Source organism: Salvelinus sp. IW2-2015, linkage group LG20 (assembly GCF_002910315.2).
Source record: "Salvelinus sp. IW2-2015 linkage group LG20, ASM291031v2, whole genome shotgun sequence".
Taxonomy (NCBI): Eukaryota; Metazoa; Chordata; class Actinopteri; order Salmoniformes; family Salmonidae; genus Salvelinus; species Salvelinus sp. IW2-2015.
In genome coordinates this window covers 34491858-34510452 of record NC_036860.1, presented here as the reverse complement: position 1 = coordinate 34510452, position 18595 = coordinate 34491858, and the positions used below count along the sequence as shown (strand labels likewise).

General features: G+C 40.4%; 1 protein-coding gene across 3 annotated transcripts in view; it reads right to left on the bottom strand.

Moving 5' to 3' along the window:
* arhgap32b (Rho GTPase activating protein 32b) overlaps nt 1-10627 on the bottom strand; it is a 210639-nt gene extending 200012 nt beyond the window's left edge. For all 3 annotated transcript variants that reach the window (XM_024013752.1, XM_070449358.1, XM_024013751.1), the window contains exon 1: nt 10147-10627. The gene's annotated coding sequence lies outside the window, so the exon portion shown is untranslated. The remainder of the gene's footprint in view (nt 1-10146) is intronic.
* Between the last annotated feature and the right edge of the window lie 7968 nt (nt 10628-18595).

The window sequence follows — 18595 nt, the reverse complement described above, 5'->3', positions numbered from 1 at the left end:
TCCACAGTAAAACGAGTCCTATATCGACATAACCTMAAAGGCCGCTCAGCAAGGAAGAAGCCACTGCTCCAAAACCGCCATAAAAAAGTCAAGACTACGGTTTGCAACTGCACACGGGGACAAATATCATACTTTTTGTAGAAATCTCCTCTGGTCTGATGAAACAAAAATAGAACTGTTTGGCCATAATGACCATCGTTATGTTTGGAGGAAAAAGGGGGAGGCTTGCAAGCCAAAGAACACCATCCCAACCTTGAAGCAAGGGGGTGGCAACATCATGTTGTGGGGGTGCTTTGCTGCAGGAGGGACTGGTGCCCTTCACAAAATAGATGGCATCATGAGGGACGACAATTATGTGGATATATTGAAGCAACATCTCAAGACATCAGTCAGGAAGCTGTCTCTTATACACATCTAGATGTGTATAAGAGACATCCTCAATCCCATAGAACATTTGTGGGCAGAACTGAAAGAGTGTGTGCGAGCAAGGAGGCCTACAAACCTGACTCAGTTACACCAGCTCTGTCAGGAGGAATGGGCCAAAATTCACCCAAATTATTGTGGGAGGCTATCTGAAACATTTGACCCAAGTTACACAATTTAAAGGCAATGCTACCAAATACCAATTGAATTTATGTACACTTCTGACCAACTAGGAATGTGATGAAAGAAATAAAAGCTGAAATAAATCAATCATTCTCTCTACTATTATTCTGACATTTCACATTCTTAAAATAAAGTGGTGATCCTAACTGACCTAAGACAGACTTTTTACTAGGATTAAATGTCAGGAATTGTGAAAAACTGAGTTTAAATATATTTGGCTAAGGTGTATGTAAACTTCCGACTTCAACTGTATGCCTAGACAATATCCAAAATAACAATACACAGAGTTCATACATTTTCAGTCATTCAAATGGTAAACATATCTTTCTATACAACACCACATCAAATGTTTCCAATTTGGGAGGTAAACTCGATAAAGTATTCAACAAAGTATTTCGCATGGAATCAAGGCATTCAAATGTACAAAAGGCTGCCACCAAAATAGAGTTCCTTCTGCAAAATATTTCTGCCCAGAGGCACCTGGCTGACTACATTTTCTATTTGGCTGTATTGAAAAGGAAGCTTGACATTTAGTAGTCTATGTATAAAAAAAATAAAAAGGGAAGACAGGCAAGTGTGGCTTAGTGTTCTCAGTTTCTACATTCTAGACATGGTCTACACTAGCGACAGAGCCATGCTAGAGTCAGGGAGCTTTTCCCAGGTAAACAAGAAATGCAAACTGACAAAATGCTTCAAGCTTATGGAAATAGTCAGACATCTGCTACAATGATAGCAATGTCTAAACAAAAATATTGATACAAAGTAACATGACAATGCATGGTCCATAACCCACATATATTCAAATAACTGTTCTTTAAACACTTGTCTTCTTAATTAGGTGGTGGAGGAACATAGACTGGACTGTCTTTACAATACTAGCTAAACTCATCACACTCGTCCCAGAGGATTTGATTCTTCTCACACTCTCAGCACAATAGGGTAATCTTTGCTGCAGGGTCTGCTACTCATATGCATGTTAAATTAAGCATGTAACACACTTGATTTCACATCATCGGGTAGAGTGCAACGACTTGAGTAGTGGTAGATCCAGTTGTGGAACCATCAACAAACATCCTATGCTAATTATGCACCAGTGATATAATTTGTAACCAGTATAGTGACCACTTAATTCAATGTCTGCTAAGATGTCCTTAAATCACCAAGCAAGTGTTTGAAACAGACTTAACTGGAGTCATTATTACACTTTGCAATGGGTAAATGAGGCCAAGATGCCACAAGTCTGGGAGGCAGAGTCTGGTAATGGGGAAAGGACCAATAGCCATAATGACTTGAGACACACTACACTGGCCCTAATATAAAAGCGGAGGCGATACCTCCACTCAGTATCCAACTCCGTGAGAACTGACGGTTAACCATTGACATTCATAGGTGTTGGCCAATAATAATGAGAAGTCTGCGGTGCACTTACCACTGGTTTCATTGAACAGTCAATGCAGGCAATTAACTGTATTTCCAAGTGCCAATCAGACCTTCTGGCATTGAACTTGGTAGTGGTAGTGGTGTGTATGTTTTAAGCTAAGGATCTAATCTCCTGCTTCCAGACATTTCACCATCTCGGAAACAAGGGTTGGATTTGCACCCAAAAATGTCATGTCAGCACAAGGCATGTACAAAATCTAGTACAATGACTAGGCTCATATACATTGTCTACTGGTATCGTTTTGAAATTGAGAACATACAGTGCATTCAGAAAGTATTCAGACCCCTTATTCAGACATTTTGTTACGTTACAGCCTTTTTCTAAAATGGATTTTAAAAATGTTTTTCCTCATCAACCTACCTCACAATATCCCATATTGACAACGTGAAAATAGGTTCCGAAAAAAACAAACAGAAATACCTTATTTACTTAAGTATTCAGAACCTGCTATGAGACTCGAAATTGAGCTCAGGTGCATCCTGTTTCCATTCATCATTCTTGAGATTTTTCTACAACTTGTAGTCCACCTGTGGTAAATTCAATTGCTTGGGCATGATTTGGAAAGGCACACATTCTTTATAGGGATCCACAGTTGACAGTGCATGTCAGCGCAAAAAACCAAGCCATGAGGTCAAAGGAATTGTCCGTAGAGCTCCGAGACTGTGTGGAGGCACAGATCTGGGGAAGGGTAACAAAACATGTCTGCAGTATTGAAGGTCCCCAAGAACACAGTGGCCTCCATCATTCTTAAATGGAAGAAGTTTGGAACCATCAAGACTCTTCTTAGAGCTGGCCACATGGCCAAACTGAGCAATCGGGGGAGAAGGGCCTTAGTAAGGGAGGTGACCAAGAACACGACAGTGACTCAACCTTCCAGAAGGACAACCATCTCTGCAGCACTCCGCCAATCAGGCCTTTATGCTAGTGGCCAGACGGAAGCCACTTCTAAATAAAACGCACATGGAGCTTGGAGTTTGCCAAAAGGCACCTAAACAACTCTCAGACCATGAGAAACAAGATGGTCAGATGAAACCAAAATTGAACTGTTTGGCCTAAATGTCAAGCGTCACATCTGGATGAAACCAGGCACCACTTATCACCTGTCCAATAACATCCCTAAGGCAAAGCACGTGGTGGCAGCATCATGCTGTAGGGATGTTTTTCAGCAGCAGGGGCTGGGAAACGGAGCAAAGTACAGAGAGATCCTTGATGAAAAGCGCTCTGGAGCAGGTTAGGACCTCCAAAATGGGGCCAAGGATCATCTTCCAACAGTACAACAACCCTAAACACACAGCCAAGACAACGCAGGAGTGGCTTCGAGACAAGTCTCCGAATGTCCTTGAGTGAACCAACCAGAGCCCGGACTTGAACCCGATCAAACATCTCTGGAGAGACCTGAAAAAAAGCTGTGCAGCGACACTCCACATCCAACATGACAGAGCTTGAGAGGATCTGCATAGAAGAATGGGAGAAACTCCCCAAATACAGCAGGGCTCTACAGTACGAGTATTTCAATAGCATTTGCCCCTAAAAATAGATATGTCGAACTGAAAATTACTTACGGGCACAGCGTGCGAGTAAAGACTACAACCAACCATAATCCATTTTTCCCCCGCTGCTAATTGCTTAAAAACTACAAGTCCCACATTCCACAAGCGGCATGCGCCAACCACAGTAGATTTTTCTGTGATGACGCAATACAGTCACAGTGAGAGTAAGAACACTGGGGGGAAAAGTATCAGTAGAGGCTATAAGTTAACGTGCAGACATTGCTAAAAAGCGTGGTCCATACAGAAATTGTTTGTCGAGATCGGTATGGAAGAACTTGACTGGCCTGCACAGAGCTGACCTCAACCCCATCAATCACCTCTGGGATGAATTGGAATGCCGACTGCGAGCCCGGCCTAATCACCCAACATCAGCGCCCGACCTCACTAATGCTCTTGTAGCTGAAAGGAAGTCCCCGACGCAATGTTCCATCATCTAGTGGAAAGCCTTCCCAGAAGAGTGGAGGCTGTTATAGCAGTAAATGGGGGACCAACTCCATTATAATGCCCATGATTATGGAATGAGACGTTCGACGGGTAGGTGTCCACAGACACCAACAACAAAAAAAGCTGACAAGACACTTATTTCCCGAGCCCTTATCAGTCAACACACACCTAGTAATGAATATAACAATAGAATCGAACAGAATATTTTTCCAAATGAAAAAAAGTTGCCAGTGCGCATCTCGCATCTGTTACAGTTCACCTCAAAAAGTGATAATCTGATATGTGGCTCAATTTGTAGAGTTGAAATCATTTCTTCAGGGTTACAAAACGAAATCTCTCTTTTCGATATACAGACGTTCAATATACTTTATTCTGCCTGTCTTGGAATTTTCTAAATTGATTAACACATTTAACAATAGTTTGTGTGTACACAGCACGTGTGTGTAGAAGGAGCAGTCGGGACGCAATTGACTGAGTGCGACATTGTGGGGAAAGGGAATTCAGGAAAAACAGATGCTTGGCATGGTTGCTTTTATGTTGTGCCCTGCAAATGCACATGTACAAGTGGAACACTAGAGTCAAAGAAAAATAACGTCTTCAAGACAACATTTACATTTTAGGGTAATGTAGTACTACAGTATGAGAAAAATAATGTTATCCCTGGTTAAAGATAGAGTTTTGACGACCGTTCGAGTACTCGTGCCCATCCCTACCCTAAACTCGCCCGCCCCACGGTTATGAGTCAAACCACGCATCACTAATGGGAACATAAATCCCACTAAAATGACTATGGTGACTATTAAGGCTTCTGCTTTGTCATTGGCACAGTGGCAGCTATTTGGCATGACTCAGTCTGTGTGGAAAACAGGAATTGGAAAGATGGCCTCCCTTGTTTTTGCAGTGAGAAACAGTGCCTTCCAAAAGTATTCATACCTCTTGACTTACTCCACATTTTTCTGTATTACAGCCTGATTTCAAAATGAATTCAATTGACATGTTTTTCTTAACACTCAACACCCCATAATGACAGTGAAAACATGTTAAGAAATGTGGGCAAATTTATTGAAAATGATATATATTTTTTATCTTTATTTAACTAGGCAAGTCAGTTAAAAACACATTTCTATTTCCAAATGGCGGCCTACCCCGGCCAAACCCGGACAACACTGGGCCAATCGTGCTCCGCCCTATGAGACTCCCAATCAAGGCTGGATGTGATACAGCCTGTATTCGAACCAGGGACTGTAGTGACACCTCTTGCACTGAGATGCAGTGTCTTAGACCACTACACCACTCGGGAGCCCAGAATTACAGAAATCTAGTTTACATAAGTATTCACACCAGAGTCACAACAACAACAACAACAAAATCACCTTTGGCAGCAAGTCTTTCTTGTTAAGTCTCTAAGAGCTTTGCACACCTGGATTGTACAACACTTGCACATTATTATTTTTTATTTTCTTCAAGCAACTCCAGTGTATATTTGGCCTTGTGTTTCAGGCCATTGTCCTGCTGAAAGGTGAACCAGGTTTTCCTCTAGAAGTTTGCCTGTGATGAGCACTACTCCGTTTCTTTTCATCCCCAAAAACATCCTGAGTCCTTGCCAATGACAAGCATACCCATAACATGATGCAGCCACCACCAAGCTTGAAAATATGAGGAGTGGTGCCCCAAACATAACACTTTGTATTCAGGACATAAAGTTAATTTCTTTGACACATTTCTTGCAGTTTTACTTTAGTGCCTTATTGCAAACACTAGGAATGTTTTGGATTATTTGTATTCTGTACAGGCTTCCTTTTCACTGTCAATTAGGTTACTATTGTGTAGTAACTATAATGATGTTGATCCATCCTCAGTTCTATCACAGCCATTACACTCTAACTGTTTTAAAGTCACCATTGGCATCATTGTGAAATCCCTCTTCGGCAAATGAGTTAGGAAAGACGACTGTATCTTTGTAGTGACTGGGTGTATTGATACACCATCCAAAGTGTAATTAATAACTTCACAATTTTTAAAGGGATATTCAATGTCTACTCTTCTTTTTTTTTACCCATCTACCAATTTGGTCTTTGTGGTTGAATCTGTGTTGGAAATCCCCTGCTCGACTGAGTGACTTTACAGATAATTGTATGTTTGTGGATACAGAGATGAGAACATCATTCAAAAATCATTTTAAACACTATTATTGCACACACAAAAAAAGACCCCTTGACCTTTTCCACATATTACGTTACAGCCTTATTCTAAATTTATTAAATCGTTTTTTTCCCCTCAATCTACACACAATATCCCATAATGACAAAGCAAAAAAAGTGATTTACTTTTGCAAATGTATTAAAAATAAAACACCTTATTTACATAAGTATTCAGATCCTTTACTCAGTACTTGGTTGAAGCACCTTTGGCAGCAATAACAGCCTTGAGTCTTCTCGGGTATGACACTACAAGCTTGGCACACCTGTATTTGGAGAGTTCCTCCCATTCTTCTCTGCATATCCTCTCAAGCTGTCAGGTTGGATGGAGAGCATCGCTGCACAGCTGCGTTGTCTTGGCTGTGTGCTTAGGGTCGTTGTCCTGTTGGAAGGTGAACCTTCACCCAAGTCTGAGGTCCTAAGCGCTCTGGAGCAGGTTTTCATCATGCAGCATCAACATCTTTCCCTCGATCTTGACTAATCTCCCAGTCCCTGCTACTGAAAAATATCCCCACAGTATGATGCTGCCACCACCATGCTTCACCATAGGGATGGTGCCAGGTTTCATCCAGACGTGACGCTTGGCATTCAGGCCAAAGAGTTCAATCTTGGTTTCATCAGACCTGAGAATCTTGTTTCTCATGGTGTTAGAGTCCTTTATGTGCCTTTTGGCCAACTCCAAGCAGACTGTCATGTGCCTTTTACCGAGGAGTGGCTTCCGCCTGGCCACTCTAGCATAAAGGCCTGATTGGTGGAGTGCTGCAGAGAAGGTTGTACTTCTGGAAGGTTCTCCCATCTCCAAAGAGGAACTCTGGAGCTCTGTCAGAGTGACCATCGGGATCTTGGTCATATCCCTGACCAAGGCCCTTCTCACCCAATTGCTCAGTTTGGCCAGGCGGCCAGCTCTAGGAAGAGTCTTGGTGGATCCAAACTACTTCCATTTAAGAATGATGGAGGCCACTGTGTTCTTCGGGGCCTTTAATGCTGCAGAAATGTTTTAGTACCCTTCCCCAGATCTGTGCCTCAACACAATCCTGTCTCGAAGTTCTACGGACAATTCCTTTGACCTCATGGATTGGTTTTTGCTCTGACATGCACTGTCAACTGTGGGACCTTATATAGACAGGTGTGCGCCTTTCCAAATCATGTCCAATCGATTGAATTTACCAGGATGCACCTGAGCTCAATTTCGAGTCTCATAGCATCATAGTCTGATGTAAATAAGGTATTATGTAAATAAGGTATTTCTGTGTTTAATACATTTGCAAAAATGTGCTTTGTCATTATGGGGTATTGTGCGTTGATTGATGAGGACATTTATTTATTCAATCAACTTTAGAATAAGGCTGTAACGTAACAAGATGTGGAACAAGTCAAGGGGTCTGAATACTTCCGAATGCACTGCATGTGACTTGTTAAGCACATTTTAACTCTTGAATTTATTTAGGCTTGCCATAACAAAAATGTTGAATACTTATTGACTTAAAACATTTCAGCTTTAGATTTTTTTATGAATTTGTAAACATTTCTAAAAACATAATTCCACTTTTACATTATGGGGTATTGTGTGTACATCAGTGACAAAATCTAAATGTAATCAATTTTAAAATCAGGCTATAACAACAAAATGTGTAAAAAGTGAATACTTTAAAGCACTGTAAGTAACTCATTTTATCTCTAGCTTCATAGAGTGTAAATTATGGGCTATAAACAATTTGAAAACAATTTGTAGGACCACATTAGATTTGATATCAGTTTCCACAAGACTGCACAGTTGTTTTATGATGTAGCCCTACGTTGAACAGTTTCTAATTTCACGCCTAATACTGCGTCAGTGCCCTGCACACTGTGTCCGCAATTTACAGCAGCCAGACTCCTGTATTCGAGAGAGAGAAACGTGCACATCAAAAGATAATTTAGTACATAACAGCTGTGATAAATGTTGCCTTAATTAATTGTGTCCTCTATGAAACATGGTCACAGATAACCCTCCTAAGAAGCATCCATAGTTGGAGGGAGGGGAAGACAGGAACTATCCAACTGTGCTCGTTTGTAGGAATGCACAGCTGGAATGGAAATTCCGGGCCGGTATTTTCTTAGCCATGATGGCTGATATAGGCCTAGATGATGTGGCACTGGAAAATCCAACAAAGATTGACTAGAGCCAGTCATGTCACTTGGTAGTGTCCCTTGGTAGTGATCACATGATCTGATCTTTCAAGAGTAAGGAATTCCTTGTTAGTTAGGGTCAAAGGTTTGGGAAGCCTTGGAGACTTTAGTGCATCATGTAACAATCTTAATGAGGGCCATTATACTCAGACTGTTTTTGTGCACAAGTTAATCATAGAAATGCAAGGATTCTCTTACCAATTCTCATGCACTTGTCTGCTTAAAATGCTGTCAATGAAGGCACACATTGGAGAGCCTGAACCTTTTCATTACATTCTGAACCAATATAGTTTTACTCTGTAAAACATTGATGGGCTACTCTCAAGTGCTTTAAAGGCTGACATGCTTTTAGGGTTAGACAGATTGGTGCCATGGACTAGCTGAAACTGTAGGCTATAGATGGAAGTCCTTAGTAATATCAAAAGAGATATACAGTGGTAATAAGGGAATATACACCACCATATGAATCAAAGGTTGACCATGAGCAAAAAAAGTGTACTTTATATTCATTACCTCGATTTAGCAGAGGTGTTTTGGATGATTAATGCAACTTTGCATTTATGCAAAACAGACATAATGTTGTTATCCGTCAGTGGGAAATTCCAGGGAAATCATTCTGATGTGAGCATGAAATTACTAAGGGGGTGAGACTGGCTTTGCTTGACAGTTTGGAGAGCAAGGGTATTGGTGACAGCTTCTTAGACTGATGTTGGTACCCTGTTAGATCGCCATGATGTTGTTATTGAATAACTTGACAATTGTTTTACATCTTTGTGTCAAATGTAAACTAGACGGATAACAAAGCAGGGCAAGAGATGTGCAGTAAGAAATAATTGTATGATCAACCACGTCTAGGCTATGGACCTAGCTAAAATCAACTATAATTTTTGTTAATATTCCAGTTAGCTAGTCTTTCTGGTCTTGTGAACAGCTAGTTATGTGGCTTGAGCAGTTTTTTTATTTAACCTTTAACTAGGCAAGTCCGTTAAGAACAAATTCTTATTTACAATGATGGCCTAGGAACAGTGGGTTAACTGCCTTGTTCAGGGGCATAACGACAGATATTTACCTTGTCTGCTCGGGGATGCGATCTAGCAACCTTTCGGTTACTGGCCCAAAACTCTAACCACTAAACTATCTGCCGCACCTAAGGATTAGGACTGGATTAGGCTATAGTTTATCTGTTTTCCTGAGAATGATTTCAAATCCCTACCAATTATGCTGTACGCTAGCTAGGATAAATTGTATTGCATTAGCAATTTAGTTACCTCGCTGTCTTATCATTTTTGTAAATAGTTCTGTTCATTTAGGGTCCAACAAAGGAGGTAACGTTAGCTAGCCATTATCAATCAAAACCCCCTACTAGTTAGCATCCTAATACCGTATATTCGTGGTTAGTTAGCTAGGCTGTAGCGTAATGCCATTGCTGGATAAACTAGACCAGCGTTTCCAAAACACAGCCATGGTTTTGCCCTAGCACTACCAAGTGTAGAGCTGATTCAATTAGTTAATCGTTAACCACAGTACCGAGTTTGGGAAACGCTGGGCAAGTCGTTATGTCGAGCGGCATAGTATTAGCCCCATAGCCAGTGGTTGACTAGACCGTACATACATGTCATGATGTGTTAGCGCATGTGTATGCTTTTTTTATTGCTAGTTTTGATGCACGTAATGTTATCTATCAGACTACGGAACCACACAGATAGCCTTAACTGAAGTGAGAAAAATGTCTGTTTACCGGTGTCTGGTGATGAGATGTTTTTCGGGTTATCACTGTCGCTTTTCACCACTGTTTTCTCCTCCTGCCGGTGTCTTCCACGCCAGCTGCATAAACACAGCTTGAACCTTCCGAGCTAAAACAAAAGGACACGCGATATGTGTTTAGCCTAATAGCTAACGTTAAGCTAGCTAGCTACATATTTTCCTGAACTGGCACGTTCCATTAACCAAATCGCCTCAACCTCTGTCCGTGTGTTCAAAAACTCCCGCTGGACACGACTCGTGGGCAATGTTCAACCAGCTGTTATCGTGTTTTGTAAGTAAATCTAAACTTCCTTAAAATGTGATGGTACTTCACAGTCCATTCATTGAGAAAACGTTGACTGAAATTCCCTTTACAGCTATTTTAAGGGCAGTTTTACAGCTAAACTTGCTATCAAACTGGAGCCTCTCGCTAAACGATTTGTAACGCCACTTCCAAGAGAGAATCTGCTGCGGAGTGAATCGTGATTGAGAACGCGCAGAGGTGTACAGTTCGTGACCGTGTGCGCGCTCTCGTGGAATGAGCGTATGTAGACCAGCATGCTCTGTCTCAGGACATTGCGCATCAATCAGATTGCAATTTTGTAAAACACTAATACACAAAATTAGAAAAAAAGCCACTTTATATTTTACTAGGCTGCAAGGTGTAGGCTAAATATTGTATGAACTGAAGACGTTTGTTTAAATGAGAAATATATAATCCTCAAGGATACTCCTTCATAATATGTTGGGAAAATCTGGTTGGCTACATTTTATGCATTCTTTATTATGCACTATATACACTAATTAGGTTGGAAACCCAGCTCTGAAACTATCATCTTTGTAGTGTATTTTTACCCGACAACTCTGCCATCCTCTGGATCTTGTCTAAATGGCATCAACTAGATTACCATAATTTACACTGGTAGTTACTGTAGATGTTGCCTTGGAGAATAGCCTAAATTTACTTGAATTGAGCTGAAACATAAACCATAAAAAGTCAGAAAAATGGCAGGTATGACTGTGAGAGGAAAGTCTCCTTTCATAGTTTGCTTCAAAATGACTAAAGAGGCTTGCCCACAGAGGTATATTGCCCATAGAAGGCACAGGGGCACATGCCCACTAAGATTTGTCCTGTTTAAAAAATAAATAATAAAAATAATATACAGTACCTGTCAAAAATGTGGACACGTCTACTCATTCAAGGGGGTTTCTTTATTTTTACTGTTTTCTACATTTTGGCTGCAATCTGAGGTGTAGTTAACTCTAATGAACTTATCCTCTGCAGCAGAGGTAACTCTGCGTCTTCCTTTCCTGTGGAGGTCCTCATGAGTGACAGTTTCATCATAACGCTTGATGCTTTTTGCGACTGCACTTGAAGAAACTTTCAAAGTTCTTGATATTTTCATGATTGACTGACCTTCATGTCTTAAAGTAATGATGGACTGCCGTTTCTCTTTGCTTATTTGAGCTGTTCTTGCCATAATATGGACTTGGTCTTCTACCAAATAGTGCTATATTCTGTATACCACCCCTACCTTGTCACAACACAACTGATTGGCTCAAACGCAGTAAGAAGGAAAGAAACTCCACAAATGACCTTAACAAGGCACACCTGTTAATTGAAATGCATTCCAGGTGACTATCTTATGAAGCTGGTTGGGAAAATGCCACGCATGTGCAAAGTTGTCATCAAGGCAAAGGGTGGCTGGCTACATTGAAGAATCTAAAATATAAAATATATTTTGATTTGATTTGTTTTACACTTTTTTGGTTACTACATGATTCCATATGTGTTATTTCATAGTGTTGATGTCTTCGTCAAAATTGATGTCTTCGTCAAAATTGCTAGCCACCTAGCAATTTTATGAAGTCGGATTTAGCTAGCCCAGATAGGTTCCCGATCTCCCAACCTCATAACTAGCTACCAAGAAGCAATTTCAGGCTATCAATCAAGTTAGAGTAGTTATCTTGTATAACTATCTTAGCTGGCATGCCTGCTGGCAAGGTTGATAGACTTTAGAAAAGCAAGACATAACTAAATAATTTACCTTTATTTAACTAGGCAAGTCAGTTAAGAACAAATTCTTATTTTCAATGACAGCCTAGGAACAGTGGGTTAAAGACAGATTTTTACCTTGTCAGCTCGGGGATTCGATCTTGCAACCTTTCGGTTACTAGTCCAACACTCTAACCACTAGGCTACCTGCCGCAGACTCACATTCCTTTCAATCTTTTACCCATATTATAGCAGAGATACGGCAAAGCATATTTAGATTCTTTAAAAACAGAACCACCATTCAGTCAGGAGGCTAGACAGCTCAAGAGGTATGCTTGGATATGCAGAAAAATTGACATTTTACACAGAATGAATCATAATGATTATGCCTCTAGAGGAAAAGCTGTTTGGGGTGTTTGAAAAATGCACAATTCTCCAACTTCCAGACAGGGGGGCCTAGCCATCCTCACGTACTTTGTGCCCCAACAGATTTTTGGGGTGCATGATGCCCCCGCTTGCCTATATGGACTTGTCAATGCTTTCCATTGACAGTAGATGAGCCTTCAACTAGGCCTACATCTGTCGCGAGGTAATGGGTAAACGCAGTCTGGCACTCTACCTAAACGTCAATCAATCCTTGATTGCAGCCTGTTTAGATAGAGTGCCACACATTGTTTTGGCCACCACACCAAATTGGCTCAGGAAAGGCTTGGCTTCGTCTGTGTCCCCAAAGGCAGTACAGTAGCATTTTGGTGCCTGGGGCAAATAAGAGGCGAGCTACTGTACAAATGACAAAAACAAAAAGCAATTTTTGGTCAAATTTTATTATATCAAAATACAAAACATATCTAAAGCAGAGTAAAGGTTACATGAGACTTTAGCATCTGAAAATGTCAACTCAATAAGTTCAGCAGAGCCATCATGAAATGTGTATGTATGTAGGTGAGAAGGAAAGGGGCCTTTAGTTGGTACTATTATCCAATACAACGCTACAGTACCTTGGACAGCAGGGCAAACATCTCAGTAGACATGATTTGCTATTTCTCATGAGCCTCTCTGGCGATTCAACGGACTGAAAACGGACGCCAATCCCAAATCGAGCCCTTGGCCCTACCTCCTGGCACCTGTGTAAGTCTGAAAGCATCAGATAGCTAGGGTAACAGCTTCACCTTGTTCTCTGATGGGCTAGTTGGACATTTTGCCAGAACCGGAGCCAATGCGGGGGGCGAAGGGTGTGGCACTTAGAGGGCCCACCTTAAAAATCTTTTAATAACAATTTCAACGATGATGTACCAAAGAAAAAACATTTAACACTATAAAACAAGGCTACATTTATATATAATATGATTTCATTAAATTCGGGAATTGGTCCGACCTGGTGTTGCTTATTTTATAAATCTATGTACAGCTTTGTCTGTCGCTATTCCCCCTTGAGGGGCCCCCTGGCCTCGGCCTGGCGGCTGCCGAAGGATCGTGGGTCTTCAAAAGTATTTTTCATAAAATAATGTTTTGAGTTATTTAGTACTTTTAATAGTTTTAATTTAGTTAATACACTGCCGGGACTTGAGATAGACCTACACAAGGAACAGCCAAATGACGCCTTTTGTCTACATTTTAAACAGCTAATAAATCAATGTAAAATACAGTGCCTTCAGAAAGTATTCAGACCCCTTTACTTTTTCCACATTTTGTTACGTTTCAACCTTATTCTAAAATTGATTAAATACTTTCCCCCCCATCAATTTACACACAATACCCCATAATGACAAAGAAAAAACAGGTTTACAAAAGAATTCAGACCCTTTACTCAGTACTTTGTTGAAGCACCTTTGGCAGCAATAACAGTCTCGAGTCTTCTTGGGTATGACGCTACAAGCTTAACACACCTGTACATTTACATTACATTTAAGTCATTTAGCAGACGCTCTTATCCAGAGCGACTTACAAATTGGAAAGTTCATACATATTCATCCTGGTCCCCCCGTGGGGAATGAACCCACAACCCTGGCGTTGCAAGCGCCATGCTCTACCAACTGAGCCACACGGGACCACCGTGTGGCTCAGTAGTTGGGGAATTTCTCCCATTCATCTCTGCAGATCCTCTCAAACTCTGTCAGGTTGGATGGGAAGCGTCGCTGCACAGCTGTTTTCAGGTCCAGAGATGTTCGATCGGGTTCAAGTCCGGGCTCTTGCTGGGCCACTCAAGGACATTCAGAGACTTGTCCCGAAGCCACTCCTGCGTTGTCTTGGCTGTGTGCTTAGGGTCGTTGTCCTAGTCTTTCAGTCATCCCCAAAAGCATGATGCTGGTGGCAGCATGCTTCATGCTCCATGCATGCTTCATGCTCCAAGCTTCACCGTAGGGATGGTGCCAGATTTCCTCCAGATGTGACACTTGGTATTCAGGCCAAAGAGTTCAATCTTGGTTTCATCAGACCAGAGAATATTGTTTCTCATGGTCTGAGAGTCTTTAGGTGCCTTTTCGCAAACTCCAAGCAGGCTTTCATGTGCCTTTTACCGAGGAGTGGCTTCCGTCTGGCCACTCTACCATAAAGGCTTGATTGGTGGAGTGTTGCAGAGATGGTTGTACTTCTGGAAGGTTCTCCCATCTCCACAGAGGAACTCTGGAGCTCCGTCAGAGTGACCATCAGGTTCATGGTCACCAAGGCTCTTCCCCCCCCGATTGCTCAGTTTGGTCGGGCGGCCAGCTCTAGGAAGAGTCTTGGTAGTTCCAAACGTCTTCCATTTAAGAATAATGGAGGCCACTGTGTTCTTTCTGAAAATGTTGAAAAAGTCAAGGGGTCTGAATACTTTCCGAATGCACTGTATACCATCACATAAATAATCCATTGTTTGTATTGAGGCAGGTCTTAACATTAGGAAACTAAAAACTTGTTTTTGAATGGCATGAGAAAGAAAAAGTAGGCTATTCTATATCGAATGAGTTAGGTTGCACTGTAGCCCTTAATCATGACCATAAGTTCCATTACATTACACATACTGTAAGAGTCATTGGACGAAGGCGTCTTCTGTACGGGGGAGTTTTGTTAAGAGCTCTGGCGCTCGGTCTGAACATGAACACGCGTCGCTTGCGGTATGGTTTTGGAAGCATAAGGACCTTATCCTTCATATCAGCAAAAAATAAATAATAATTAAAAAAAAGGTTAAATTGATACACGCCTTTATAGGGTTTGGGTTAGTGTTCCTATCGAATGTTTTTCATCCCCCCTGTGGCGAAACTCAAGCTCTGCGCCTGCTTGCACCTATCCAATCCTTTGATATCTACACAAGTGCCAGGTGGGGATAAAGGGCTAGAGGTTGACGTGAGATTGGACGAGACTCCTCGCCATACTGCTCCACTATCAACCACAGATAACAGGTAACATGTTTGTTTGCATGGTCACATTTCCCCTTTACAGTACATAAGCATCCCCTGTAATGCTGCATGGGCTGTTACACAGTCTAGATTTTTTTGTCTCGTTCCTTAGTGACTGAATCATAGTTTCACACCAAAAGAATGACTTATTTCACTCTGTGCATTTCTGAACACAACTGATTGATTCATCACAATTCATGTAAAAGTCAGTGATGCAGGATGACAAGTTGTCATTTGCGACGGCATGTGTTAGTAGAATGCCCTTTCTAAGGCTTCACATAAATTCCTGGGGGAGGCATTGATCTGCCCAGAGAGCACGGGTGAAATGGTGGGAAAAACTGAAAAACAGTATGACACATAAGGCTTTAGTTCAGCACCATATACATGTTTTTTTCTCATACAACAATAATACCAGAAAATGGTGAACAATTAACCCCCTGGGTGGTGCCTCTTGTATTTGTAAATTATTTATTTAGAAAAGCAAAGAAAAAAGTTGTTGTTAAAAGAAAAAAGAAAATAATTGAAATGGTTTGATTTTAGTCACTTTGAAAATAAATATAAAAATGGTCTATAAAATATTTTCTGAATGGACAGGTGCATTAAATGACATTGATCCATTTGCTTAGAAATCACTCAAAAATGATTTTATAAAACACAAAACAATAAGAAAAAAGAGTGGTCAGTGAACCTACTGCAAATTTCAACACCAAACATACCAGTACATTAGAAATAGTATTTCTTTGTGCCAGTTTATGGAAAGCTTTAGAATGTCTACAATGACCAGAAGTGAGAAAGAAGTAGATGACAATACATTCTGGTTGTTGTGTCTGTGCTGGCAGATGTAAAAAGTGTACAGCATGATGATTGTGAGTACACAATGCTCTCAAATGGCCAGATGAAGGTGAACATTTGATAGTAACATAACATCTCTATGTGAAGATATCCACGATGAGGCATTCTGAGGTATGAGTTGTTTCCGGCTTTTTTAAGAAGCCCGATAACACAATCCTATTATAGATAGAATTGAACATGACCCAAAAATCCAGAGAGCTATAAGGAAGACCAAATGAGGATGGAACAATATTTAGCAAAGTACATCTGAACAGTCCTTTGAACACTCGTATTGCATTTAGTGAGGCATAATGTTGAGAAAAGACGGATGGATGGCGTGGACTTAAATCATACAGAGGCTACACCAAAAGGGTTAACATTACTGCAGTTGAGTGCTTGTCAACTGACTTGTCAAGCAGTGTTGTACAAACATGTAAAACCTTTATAATGACGACCAATACTTTGACATATAGAACATAGCACTCGATGTCTAATTTTGTCCAGCATTAACACCCATGTACTCTGTACCAAGAACACCATGGGGTCATAATAATGAAATGTGTTTCAAATTTATGCCACATCAATTTGCCTTCTCATAAAATGGACGCTGAGGATGTAGGTTCATCTCATCTGATTATTCCCTGATGCAACACAAATTCTTCTGACACATTAATATCCATTACATACAGTATACGCACACACAAAAACAATGAATCTTTGCCAAATAACTATGACGCAAAGTCATTTTTCTAACAATGGCCCTACATCTAAAGGTTTACCTCATTTGATACCTTACTAAACTTTCCATGAAATTGCTTTCTTTGTATGTCAAATACCATATCAAATATAATTCCAGTACAACACCAAGGGTTTGTTTACTGCCCAAAGGTCTAACCACAATATACCATTTCAGGACGGTTCTACAATAGACTACAACATCATTTGTTGGTAAATAAGCAGGGTGCTCACAATGTGTGTGAAGCAAGGAGTTAACTCACCACTTAAAGCACCACAGAATGGATTGACAATAGCACCAGTTGTTGTCATGATGGAATCACAAAGTCAATATGCTCCACTTATGGATCTCTAGAAAATGTTACTGTCATGTACTGTCTCCAAATTCCAGAGCGTCTTTATAGTCTGCTGCAACTTTACAAATCAAACCTTTGCAACTATTGAGAGTTAGAGGCAGACAAATATACATTACACAATAAACAATGTGGCTACGTTGGAAACTAAACAAAAATTGTTTTTCAAAGCAGCAGTGAAAATATGTACACATGCACTGTAAAATACCTTGTTTGTACTCTGCTGCTATACAGAATGCAAAGGAGCACCTGCATGAAAACCATTGTACTCTTTCCAAAAGCCAATTGAGTCTAAGACAACATACAGGGTTCTTAAGCAGGCCAGCAGCAACATTTGGAGCTGGGGATCAGTGGTAGTCTTGGGAACTAACTGGTATAATGATGGACTTATTGTAGAGCCACATAGTCCTACATGATCCCCATTGGCCAAGCTAGCCATTTTAGCATATCCCAAGATCAACTTGACAGGAACGATTCATTGCGGGTAAAATTAAGTGAATAATTCATTCTGGTGCTTTCCAGTTATGCTTCAAGATGTAAAACTCTGTATCTTTATCGTAGTCTGTAATAAACTGATGACACTTGCACAATTTTTTTGTTATTTATTTTGTACAGAACTGAAATGGTTTGTCTCAAAGGCATTTATGAGTCAGTGCAATATAAATATTCTCTACTTGTATGATTCTGTTTTGCTAAAAAATAAACAAATGGGTATAAAAAATAAAACAACAAAATAATACACAATGAAAACAATTAACCCCAAATGTAGATTCGACCATCCACTTTGGTACATAATACTATATTTAATATTTTTGTATTCTATATTGGTTTGATTTATAACATTAAATATTAAACTAATTTGTAGCTTTTAGAAGAATTCAGTCACTCACAGAGATCTATTGGTCTGCTTCATGTTACAATGTCCCACTGAAACAGACCGTACACTACTCAGTTCCTACTCACTCAGCCATATACTCGGTGTGCATCATATTCTCATATACAAAAAATATGACAAGGTATACTTTTTTAAAACATTATTTATACTGTGTGACAAAAGTGTATGCTTTCACTTGCATCTTCTGTAGTCTTTTGAGTATTAGCACATTAGCACATTTGTGTTTACTTGTTTACTAGTAACCCACAAGGTATAATCGT